This window comes from Pinus tabuliformis, chromosome 8 (assembly GCF_031772625.1).
Source record: "Pinus tabuliformis cultivar Carrire ecotype Pingquan chromosome 8, CPIR1, whole genome shotgun sequence".
Classification (NCBI taxonomy): domain Eukaryota; kingdom Viridiplantae; phylum Streptophyta; class Pinopsida; order Pinales; family Pinaceae; genus Pinus; species Pinus tabuliformis.
Window position 1 is genome coordinate 1998300750 of NC_142294.1, and position 11312 is coordinate 1998312061.

Sequence of the window (11312 nt, forward strand, 5' to 3'; positions counted from 1 at the left end):
TTCTTAGGTTTCAGCTCCGGATGCAAAATCCAGCAGTGTTCATCATCATGCCCATCCTTTTTACAGTGAGTGCATGAAGACTTTGTCTTTTGTACAGCATTAGCCTTCCTCTCTTTCCATTTCTATTTTCTTTTCTCCTTGTTCTTTCTTGCAGTGAGTTTGGATGATCCCCCAACTTCTAGGACCACATTCTTACCTCTAGCCTTTAAATGAGTAGCTTGAACAGAGACCTCATCTATGCTAGTAGGGTTAAACATGAGAATGGTGTGTCTTAAATAACTGTGTAGACCACCTATATACTTAAGCAGAGTTTCAGGTGAGTCTAAAGAAATTCCTAGTGTTAACACTCAGGTTGTCCCCTTTGACTCCTAAGGGAATACGGCCGAGGTAACCACTAACCAATCTTTTGGCCACAGGTCCTAGCCTACCCGTAACCAAAGAGGGCTCTCTCTTTCTGTTTTAACTTTGTTTTGATGGTGTTTTAGGCTATCTATGATGCACAAGGTTTTGTTGTGAATTTGCTGGATGATGATTTCAGTCAGAACAGGTATACTTTTACAGGGTGATCTAGGCCATTGGGCATGGAGTCCATGAAGTTTAATTGCTTGGCATGTCTGTCTTCAAACAATAGTGATGTTATAGAGCCAGATAAGTGTCTATGGAACAATTCTTTAAATCTGTAATTGGATGGGATGGAATCAGGGCGTGAAAGGCAACTAAGGATCTTTCAGTAAGCTGATATGGGGAACAGTGGGAACATTACTTAGGAGCATTGAAGAATTCCTGAATAACATTCATATTTATAGAACCAATACAAACGAGCAATTAATAATTCATGTCCATGATTAATTCTGAAGAAAATATATTCAACAACAGAGATTGAGCACAGGGTGTAATCAAACATTTCCTATACTATTCTTTTTCTCTATTGTTAGACTAGTGAAACATGCATATGATTTAAGCAGACATAAGAAGACAAAACATAGTTTAGGATAACTTATTGTTCCATTAGACAGCACAGGAATTCTGTAACAGCACGCAGAGCATCATTGAGACATCAAACATTCAAGAGATAATGAACTTTTCCAGCCTTTTGCATTAGATCATCTGAAAATATACAATATATTGTCTCAGAGAGAAAATCACCAACCCCAAATACGTTGCAAGGGGAGGTATATATACAAAATTTAGATAAAAAAATATATAGCCGATGAATTAATGGCTCATAAATACTGTGCCAACTTCTGAAGGATTACAGCTGAAAGAGTAAATGCTGTAATAATTGTTAGTGTATTAGCTGTCCAAAATTGTCAGAGAATTTTGACTTTGTGACCCATTGAGTCGGCTGGAGCCGTATTGCCCAAATTTGTGTGTTTCCTTTGCTTTAGCTTGCTGTCGTAGTATCATGCTGAGTCACCCTTTTTGGCCACCTTGCATGCTATCCTGATTCTGTTTTTGACTTTGGTTGAGCTGAAGCTGACTAGGACAGACCAAACCGAGATTACTGAGGCAAAATTTGCAGCATTGCCTGCCACCAATCTTCCTTGGGCAGTTGGTGTCTTCGTATCTTTATCAAGGTTTCATCTACCTCTGTATACCTGTAAAAATTTGGTGGGACCTCAAATAGGTGATTAATCTCATGCTCAATGTAGAATAGATTTTCAAGCTTGTCATAGAGGCTCTGCCCTGATGGAGGTCCTGTTTCTTCAGAAGTACTGGCGGATGCTGTGATCTGATTTTCAATAAAATTTGTCATCCTAGTGGCATATTGCTCACGGGTGAGCAGTCTTCCTGTGCCGGTCAATAGGCTGGGCAATCCTTTGTTTTGCAATGCTCCCATTTTAAGCTTGTATTCATCCACCTCAGCCTGCATTTCATGACATTTTCTCTCCATAGTTTGTACAAAATTTCTGAGGGTCAGCACCTTTTTAACTGTGAGGACAGCATATGTTCTATTGATGATGTTTAGGGCTGCCAGCTCCTCCTTGGTCTGATTGTTGAGAAAATGTATCATCCTGTTGGCCTGCTCAGACCTATTCCCTAGTGCTATTCTGGCTTTCTGGCTTTCAATTTGTGCTTGGCCTATTAATTCCATCTGTTCATGCACTGTTTTGATTGACTTCCACTGTCTGGTAAGGGAGTGGTCAATCCGGGCCCACAAAATCCTTTTTATTTCTGCCAGAGTATTTTCTAGTTTTAGTTCCTTCTCTAAGGCCTTTATTTTGTCCTTTAGGGCCTTAATCTCTCTGGTCTGCTCTGCTACTGTTATCTTGGATTTGTCATACTTGGCTTCCAGCTCTGCCAATTTCTCCTTGGCTTGTTTGATCTCTGTCGCCTGAAGCTCCAGCTCTTTGATAACTTTTGTCAATTCATTCATGTTTAAGCTGGACTCAGGAGCTGTTGTTGTTGTTGTCGCATCTGTTGTTGCTGTAGTCGTTGCAGGGGTCGCTGTTGCCTTTGTAGTTGTCGCAATGGTTAGGGCAGTCTGAGGAGGTTGGTAGGTTGATTCTCCCTGTTTGTCTTGGAGTGCCCTTTCTATCTCCTTTTCCAAATCAATCACTCTTTGATTCAGCTGCATTATTAGGTCCAGTTGATCCTCAGCTTCCTTTTCTTTCTGTAATTCTGCTGTTTGAGGGTGCTTAGTAGGAAGAAATTTTAGTCTCTTCTTCAATGCAGAAATATCATCCTCTTTCTTTTTCATAAGGGCCTCACACCCTTAGGATCCTTAGGATCATGGCCTAAGTCCACAATGATGTCCTCCAGTGTTTTGATCCTGTTGTCCTTGGCCGTAGAGGATATTCTCTCCAAGTCTAGCTGAGTGTTGGTGTTCTTCAGAGATTCTTTTAATTCATGGGCCATTGTGGCCCTGTCTACCAGTGTGGCATAGACCATTTCCCCTGTTTGCTTATGCATCTCTATCTGATCCATGGGGTGAATGTCTTTTGCCATGACTTCTAACTTTTTTTTGACAAAATTTGCAGCTAAGTGAGGCTGCAATATCTTGGGTTTAAAATGGCTGAGGATTATCTTTTCCTCTTCGATATCATATACTGACATCAGCCTCCCTTGTTTAGTCGGTGTTGCCTTGAGAAATTGTTTGCATACCTGCACTCTTAACAACTCATTTTGTGCCTTAATTTCTTTGAAGGAGGCCTTGGTGCTGGATGGCTTCTTGCTCTGCTGAGTGGAGGAGGACACCTCCATGCCAAGCTGTACTCCTTGCTCTTGTTGAAAAGAGCTTGTGGCTGTCTGCTGGCTGTCTTCTCTTTCTTTCCTTGGGCTCTCAAGGATCTCCTCGCTGATTTCTTCTATGACCGGAGAATCAACCCTTTGTCTTTTGGCTTCGGGTTGCTGAGCGGATCCACTAGCAGGTGTGGACTCCTCTCGGTCCCATTTCTTGCCCCTTTCCTCATGTGCAGGGGTCTGTAAGGCAGGCACTGTTGGTGCCTCTGTTTGTGGTGGAGGGGTTTGCTCTTGCTGCTGCCCAATTGAGGAGGCAGGTTTTTCTGTCACTACTTCTTTTTCTGCACCCATTATCCCCTTGCCTTTATCTGTACCTGATGCTGATGTAGATGGCCCCTGGGTGACTAGTGCGGTTGCAGCAATGGAGGTACCTTCTCCAATTGGATGCGGCTGCTTGAAAGTTACCTGCTGCACAGAATCTAAGTCAAGAGTTTTTTCTAAATCCTTGACATTTATTTCCATTGTTTCTTCTTGAGTTAGTTCCTCAATTAATGTGCCTTGCAACCATTCATCTTGGTTGGCATACTTCTCAATTTGTGGATATTTACAGTGCTCATACCCTAGCAGCCTGTATTTGACTCTTCTAGCACTGATGAAGCCTTCGGGGTCATAAGGGACCCACCAGAAGCTTCTCTTTAGTTTGTATTTATCTCTGAGAATTTGATCAGCCTCTTGCCAACCCTCTTTCTTATTCATGATAAAGGGGCCCATATGGTCTTTGAACTTGAGATGGGCTTTCTTCTTGGCACTATGAAAGTGGGTGAGGTCAGAGTTAATGAGTTGCCTATAGTATTCCAAGGCGAACATTCTCATTGGTACATATCTTGGGAGCCTATATGGACAGAGCTCACAGCCATAGATTCTGATGACTGTATGGTTTTGGTATAGGTACCAATCACCTATTTTATAGTTCTTGGACAGCTGCAAAGTCTTCTGGATCTCAAATGACAGTCTGGGAGGAGGGGATCTCATCAATAGGCAAGAGACCGGGTACACAAATTGGTCAATAAATTCACAGTAAGAATATGGTGAATCTTGGACTTGGTGGAAAACTGATGACCAGAAGATGACAGACCTCCTCTCTCCCCTAGAATCTAGTTTCTTGATAGGGCATTGAAAAACCTCAGACTGATAATACATGAACAAGTGGTAGATATATGATGAATATTTGAACACACCCTCCCTATCCACTTTCAAAAGTTGGTCATGTATTTTGTTGGCTATAAACTTGGCAAAGTTATATTTGTAAGCAGGAGGTTGGCCTGGGCTATAAGCAGCTAATAATACCAGCACTGTCTCATCAATGTGCTCACTGGTTTTGTAGCCCAACACATAGGAGATCATGTCAACTAGGAGCTGACCCACATCAGTGAAATGGACATACTGTTGTTGGGAAAAGTATCCAATATGGAATGACCCTATCCCACTCTAAGGGTGATAGTACCTCAGCAACAACTGAATGCAAAGCTATTCAAGATTACTTCTTTATGAGATGAGAGAGGGAAGAGAAGGATGATCTACTAACCATTATCTTGCGCTTAATAGTCGATCTAGTCTTCACTCCTTGCTGCTTGCTCCTAGCTCCTTGCTCTTTCACCGGCCCAGCTACACGAAGATCCTGTAAAAGCACAAGAAAAGGAAACTACAAGAAGCATACATCCATAATCGATTCAAGGATTAGCATAAATCAAATATACAAGTATCTATTCACCATAAAGACACATGCATATAGAAGAACCTCAAATACTTTATTGATAGAAGAAGCAAAGTTCTGAGAGAGTTACAACCATAATAGGCCTAATCCAGCAACACCTCCCAGCAGAAAGAAATCTCCTCTTCACCTCCTTCAAGCAATCACCCAATAGTTCTATACACAAACCAACAGCACTTCCTTACTTTCACAAAATTCCAGCCTCCCTAGACCTCATGAGAGAGCTCTATATATAGGGTTTTGGAGAAAGGATGAGTCATCTTGAGACTGGCATGAAGCTGACTAGTGTCCTCTCCCACTTTAGTTAATCTTCAGTTCTTGAGTCCACTTGGAGATTCTTGCTTCCACATGGAGATCAAGACCCTCTTACTCATCACAAGGCGAATTCCTTGACCCAAGTGTCAGTTTGGAAGCTTCCTGGGCAGTTGACACCTTGCAGAATGATTGTGCCACTTGGCCAATCTCACCCAGCGCAGGTAGCCTTCATTAGTTTTGACATTCAGCGCAGGTACAGAGTGGAGCAGTTGACATTCAGCGCAGATGCTCAGTGGAGCAGCTGACATGATCCAGAAACTGCTTGTTTTTGAGTGTTTTCAGGTGGAGAACTGATTTTCAGTGCTGTCGTTTGCTGACCTTGTTCCTCTAGGGGTAAGAACAACATGTTTAGGGACTTTGGATCCCTTAGATTATTGACATTTCATGCTTCATGCTGTTAGGCACAAAAATGTCTATAACAGTTGCCCCCTAAAGTATGAGGTCGTTTATCGGGTGAAATGCTTTATCAGGAGGATCTGAAGTTAATTCAATTGCTGAGAGGTGCCCTGTAATAAGATACAATACAATACATTATTTTTCATTCTGCTTTCATGATCTAGCTGAGGCGGGCATTCCCATGCTCAGCTTTATAAATTCATTTTGGTACATAGAACAGACAATCGTCTGATGGTAGACTGATAATTCTCTGCTGAAATTATCATCCTTTGAGTAGGATGATCATCTGCTGCAATGACGTACATATCAAATGTCTTTATATCCTGAATATATATCGCAGCCCGGATGGATGAAACTAGATCCGGGGTCTTCAAAACTCGTTCGATCTTCACTCTAAGTACAAGTCGATCCATGTGAGAATTGCGCTGAAGTCGAACATGGAAAGACATCGCTTGATTACCGGTCAATAATGTAAACCGTTAACAAGCGCGAGAGGAATCACCAATAATGACAATGACCCTCAAGGTACTGCAGTACAATTCACGTGGTGTGAATAAAGGACTTGGCGTCAAACACCACGCAAAATCTTCTGGTCGAAGGTCATTGATGTATACCTGTCGCCGGAAGTGAGAAACTTGCCATTGAGGCATGCAAGCTTCAAAGTACTGGGGGGGGTGTTCCTAGATCAACTTCTTGGATAATGAGCTGAAGTCGACAAGAAGCGATCCGTCAAAGGAGGTCCTTAATGAATCCCACATCATTGACACGGAACGGAGCTAATGATTTTAGTGGAGGTGAAAACAATCTGTGAGATATGATTCAGGGTGGCGATCATGGGTGGATGAAGGATAATGTATGGCAGTGGATGGGACACGGTTGACTCTTTCTGAACAACATCTCTTGAACATATAACGACGCTGATGTGATGGATCGGTAGCATTACCCCAAATGTGGATGGTTTGGTGAGGACCATGGTGATGAGACCGGTGAATGAAACAACCCAACCCGATGTGATACGGAGGACAAAGTGTCATGTTTAAGAGCGACTTGCTACCATTAAAGCTTTGAGGTTCTCCCAATTTTTCCCTAGTCATTTCTGACCAGTACCTCTTTATTTTTGTCGAGCTTGAGGAGGATAACATATGCTTGTTCTATAACCTACCCTTCGAGCAAGCCCATCGCTATGTTTTAACGAGCCTAGCGATAGGGAAACTCGTTCTCGTCTAAAGACAAGTTTGTCGCTATTTCATCATTTTAACGAGTCTAACGACAAAGAAAACTCGGTCCTTTTCATTTTTAGAGAGTCTAAAAAGGTACAGAAAGTTAACTCCAAAATTCCTTTTTCGTCATCTAATCCCTTAAGTCCGAAAAAGTATAAAACAATACAGAAGGGATGAGTTTTCGATTACTTTAACGAGCCGAATAAAACAAGCGCTCGACCTTTTTGTGCAATAATCCCTCAAGTCCAAAAAGATTAAAATCTAGAGGAGGGATAGCTCTTCCGATCACTTTAACGAGCTGGAAGGCCAAAACTCGGCAAACTTTTCATATTTTACGAGTCAGGAGAAAAGAGCTCAAAGAAGAGTCGTCTTTTGAGGAACGAGTGATAAACAAGGATAGCAGCAGATTCTAGGTACAGGTTGGAATTTTCCAATCACGGCAGTGTCACAAGGATGGCTAAGTGAAATCACTCTTCGCAGCTGTTCCTCAAAATGGGTAAACAATCATATGGATGTGAACGATTGGCCAAATGAAATGGAGGTGGTGGGTGCAAACACAACCAAGGCTTTTATGGCTAATAATTTTACGATCACAATGGTTATTTACCGGTACTGGGTTCATTTTTTAAAGAGCTTGAATGCGCCAAAACACTACTCAATAGCTTATGTTTATTTTTTAACGAGCATGAACTATGAAACTAAAACTACTCGGATCTCGCTTTTCTATTTTTTAACGAGCATAAATTCCGCGGTAAAACTGCTCGATTATACCAGTCATAAGATAAGAAATGTCTCTTGTGAGATAGCTATTTTTTATGGAGCTTTATCTCACGAAGCTATGCTCCTAATTTGGCAAATTTTAACCTTTGCCCCACATCCTTTCTTCATGTAAGTTAGGAAACGATCAATGGCCGCTCTTTGCTTATACTCCAAAAGGTTTGCATGCCCCCGGGTATAAAGTACAATTTCAAGGCTGCCCCTCCTCTCCTCCACCTTTGTTTTTCTTTGGGTGTTCACAGCTACTTGTCGTCTTGCTAGTCTAATGTTAACGATACTTGTCTTCTCGTTATTTTTAACGGGTCTTACGCGGTACTTGTCTTCCCGTCGGCCCAACTTTTAACAGATCTTTTGCAAGATCGCAAGAGAACAGCTACTTGCGACAAGAGAAGAACACTACTCAAAGACAAAACATTAATGTTGTTGAGGGAGGCTTGCCTCTTTCTGGTTACCCAAAGAATGGTTTTATTTGCTGCCGCAAATGAAACTCTTTCTTTTGCGATGTCTATCATTAGGTTACTCAAAGATGGTTACAATTTGTTGCAGCAAAAGAATCTCTTTCTTTGGAGGCTGCCCCTATTTATCCTTCAAAACATTTGTTTTAACGGGTGAGGCTTGCCTTTTACCCAAAGATGGTTACAATTTGCTGCCGCAAAGGAATCTCTTTGGCATTGCCTACCTGTTTAGACAAAGTTGAATGACCTTTGTCAAACAAGTAACCTTGACAAAAGAATCTTGTTCTAGAACAACCCCTCTTCCTTCTTTCGGACGGGGTACGGACTAGTCATATTCTTTCGCGGAAATTCTACCTTATACCCAGGGTTTCTTCTGCCCGAAGCAGACCAGGATGCATGCCCCCTGGGTTCCAGTCCCATCTTTCCGAATCACTCGCACTCATCGGGAAGGAGGACTGGGGGTGGAGACATTTCTTGGGTGAATAGACCATTCAGGGTTGGTATTTGACTATTTGCGATGCGTGATCCCCGAAATGAAAGTTGGTCTACGAGCTTGACCACTCTTCCTTCGTGTGGAAAACACATTACTCTAAAGAGTGAGGAGACTATAGCTCCCATGCAATATATATAGTCTCGTCCAAGGAGTAGGTTATAATCCAAGGGTCCTTGAACGACCATCACGTTCATTTGAACGGTCTTCCCTTTCAATGTAACAGGTACATTGGGGAGGATCCCTAACGGTCGACTGGTTCCTTTATCAAAACCTGAGAGATTCCTCATCTCAGGCAAAAGCGCCGGGGAACACAGTGCTTTCCAAGCAATAGAGGAAAGGATACTCACAGATGCCCCTTCATCAATGATAGTTCCAGCCATTACCATTCTGTAAATTTGGACGATGATTCTGAATGGTATATTGGCTGGTAACCGGGGTCTGCCTAGTTGGTTCCAATCAAAGGACATAACCAGGTTGCTTGGTGGTGGGACCGAATACACGGCCGGATACGACCCTGACGATGTTCCTTCCTGTGATAAAGGAATGGGCGCATTGCCCTGATGCTCATCAGAATCTGTGTTGATGAAAAGAATCTGGATGGTGTCATCCTTTTTCTCTTCAGTGAGGGTGTCACTTGAAGATGAATCTTCAGTGACGGTGTCATTTGAGGATGAAACCTCTGAAGGAAGAACCGGGTCAACTGCCGTATCGACCTTTAGACTTTCGTCTGGTCTGGATTCAGTAGGTTCATTTTCAATGACTGACGCTTCAGCTGACCACTTGAGTGGGTCAGCTGTATTTTCAACCAACGAAGGACTTGGCACGAGTTTTTTGTATCCAGGAGGAAGTATTTCCAGTGAAACCGGACGATCTTCCAAAACTCTCTTCGCTTCGTCTAAGAAGGGACAACGGTGGATGGCATGACCGCCTTCACACAGTTTGCAGGGGGATCTTGCTCCCCCTCTTCGTCTTGAACCTTCACTTTCGCTGGTTGACGGTAAGCAATCAACATGGCTATCAGAGGTTGATGCTCCCGAATTGTGCAAACGAGGTGACCAGTCCCTTAGTATCCGGGGAATACAGGGACAATCTCTATGGAAGTGGTCTCCTCTACATATGACACATGGCGATTTAGGCCCGGTCTGTGATGTGTGTGGGTTTTTGTCAGATGTCTTTCGTTTGCCCCCGGTCGCCTTAGGCTCCTCCTTCTTCTTCTCTTTCTTCTTCTTTTCCTTCTTCTCCATGGGAGCTTGGCTTTTGCCAGCCCCACCTTGCGAAGATGGAGGATTAGAGGAAGAGTTATAAGAAGTGGAAGGCTGGTGGGCAACTCTAGACTGATCTAACAGTTGACTCGACTGTTCAGGAACCATGGTGGTTTGAACTACATTAGTTGAGAATAGCCAAATAGGCAAGCCAATTGTCAGTCCTGGAAGCGACAACGTGGCCATGTGGGGCGCACCAACTTCTCCCCAAGAGGAGAATTGACTAGGACTTCCATCATGTGGAGTTCCTTGGTTGGGGCATTCCATGTTCTCAACTTAAGACCAACGCAGGAATAGGAGGTGATTATGTTCCGTTTAAAATAAATTTTATAACAACGCTTAGACACAACTTGCTTTTTCACTTTTTAAGAGTCGAGAAAAAGCTAAAGATGACTCTAGTCTCCTTCTATGTTTTAACGAGCCCGAAGTGACAAATGCTCGGTTGGACTTTTTCAGTTATAGAGTTTGAAAAAGGCCAAAAGAAACTGCTCTGGAGATCTAGGCAGAGGGTGTGCCAAACCTTTCGCAAAACCACAGAATATGTTTTACGGTACGGGTGGTCGATCTTCGTGAATGCTGTGTTCACTACATTGCGATCAGTAGGGCGGCCGACACAGTTTCCTATTGGATAAAGGCTTTTTTCCTATAGGGGTCTCCCAATATATACGTGACGGTACATGGGAGCACAAGTCCGTATTGATACTTATCGCTTCACCGTGGAGGAATCACCCAACCACTCAACGCTAAGATATCACGTTTAACGACGCCGGAACACGTCTCTAGCTTAGACCTCTAGATGTTTGCGTTATGTTTCAATGCGTTGTTATGTAAATTCAATTTATTTTAAGGTTGATCTTGTTTAGCAGTTTGCCTTTATGGATCACCACGAGATGTATAGTAACACTCGTAAATGCAGTCTAAGATGATAAGCAAGCTTTTCAATCTTTCAACTTTGAAAACCTTAACTACTGAGGGAAAAGAAAGATAACACCTTTTCACACAGATCATAGAGCACACACTAATGCACTTTTTCCTAAATCGACATGCAAACTGTCATAATGCACATGCACAATGCAAGTATTTCTTTTCTCTTTCTTAATGTTGGTGAAATGCAAAAAGAAAGCTGTTTTATAATTTTGAATTCAATTTCAAGTGAAAGCAAACAAGCTTGTCCAAAATCAAAAGACACCTTAAGATTTACTAGTTTCGACACTAGAAATAAATTCAAACCATATGACGAAAGCAAAAGCTCAATCAGCTATGAACAGCAAACAAACTAACTCTTAAGATCAAAACGACACTTTATCACAGGTCTAGATCTAAGAGGCCATAGCAAGACTAGTTCACTTTCGTTATGGGAAACTGTAAATGTACAAGAAATACACAAAGAACAAACATAGTTTCTTTATACAACCGAGGTGGAATAGTGACAAGGAAATT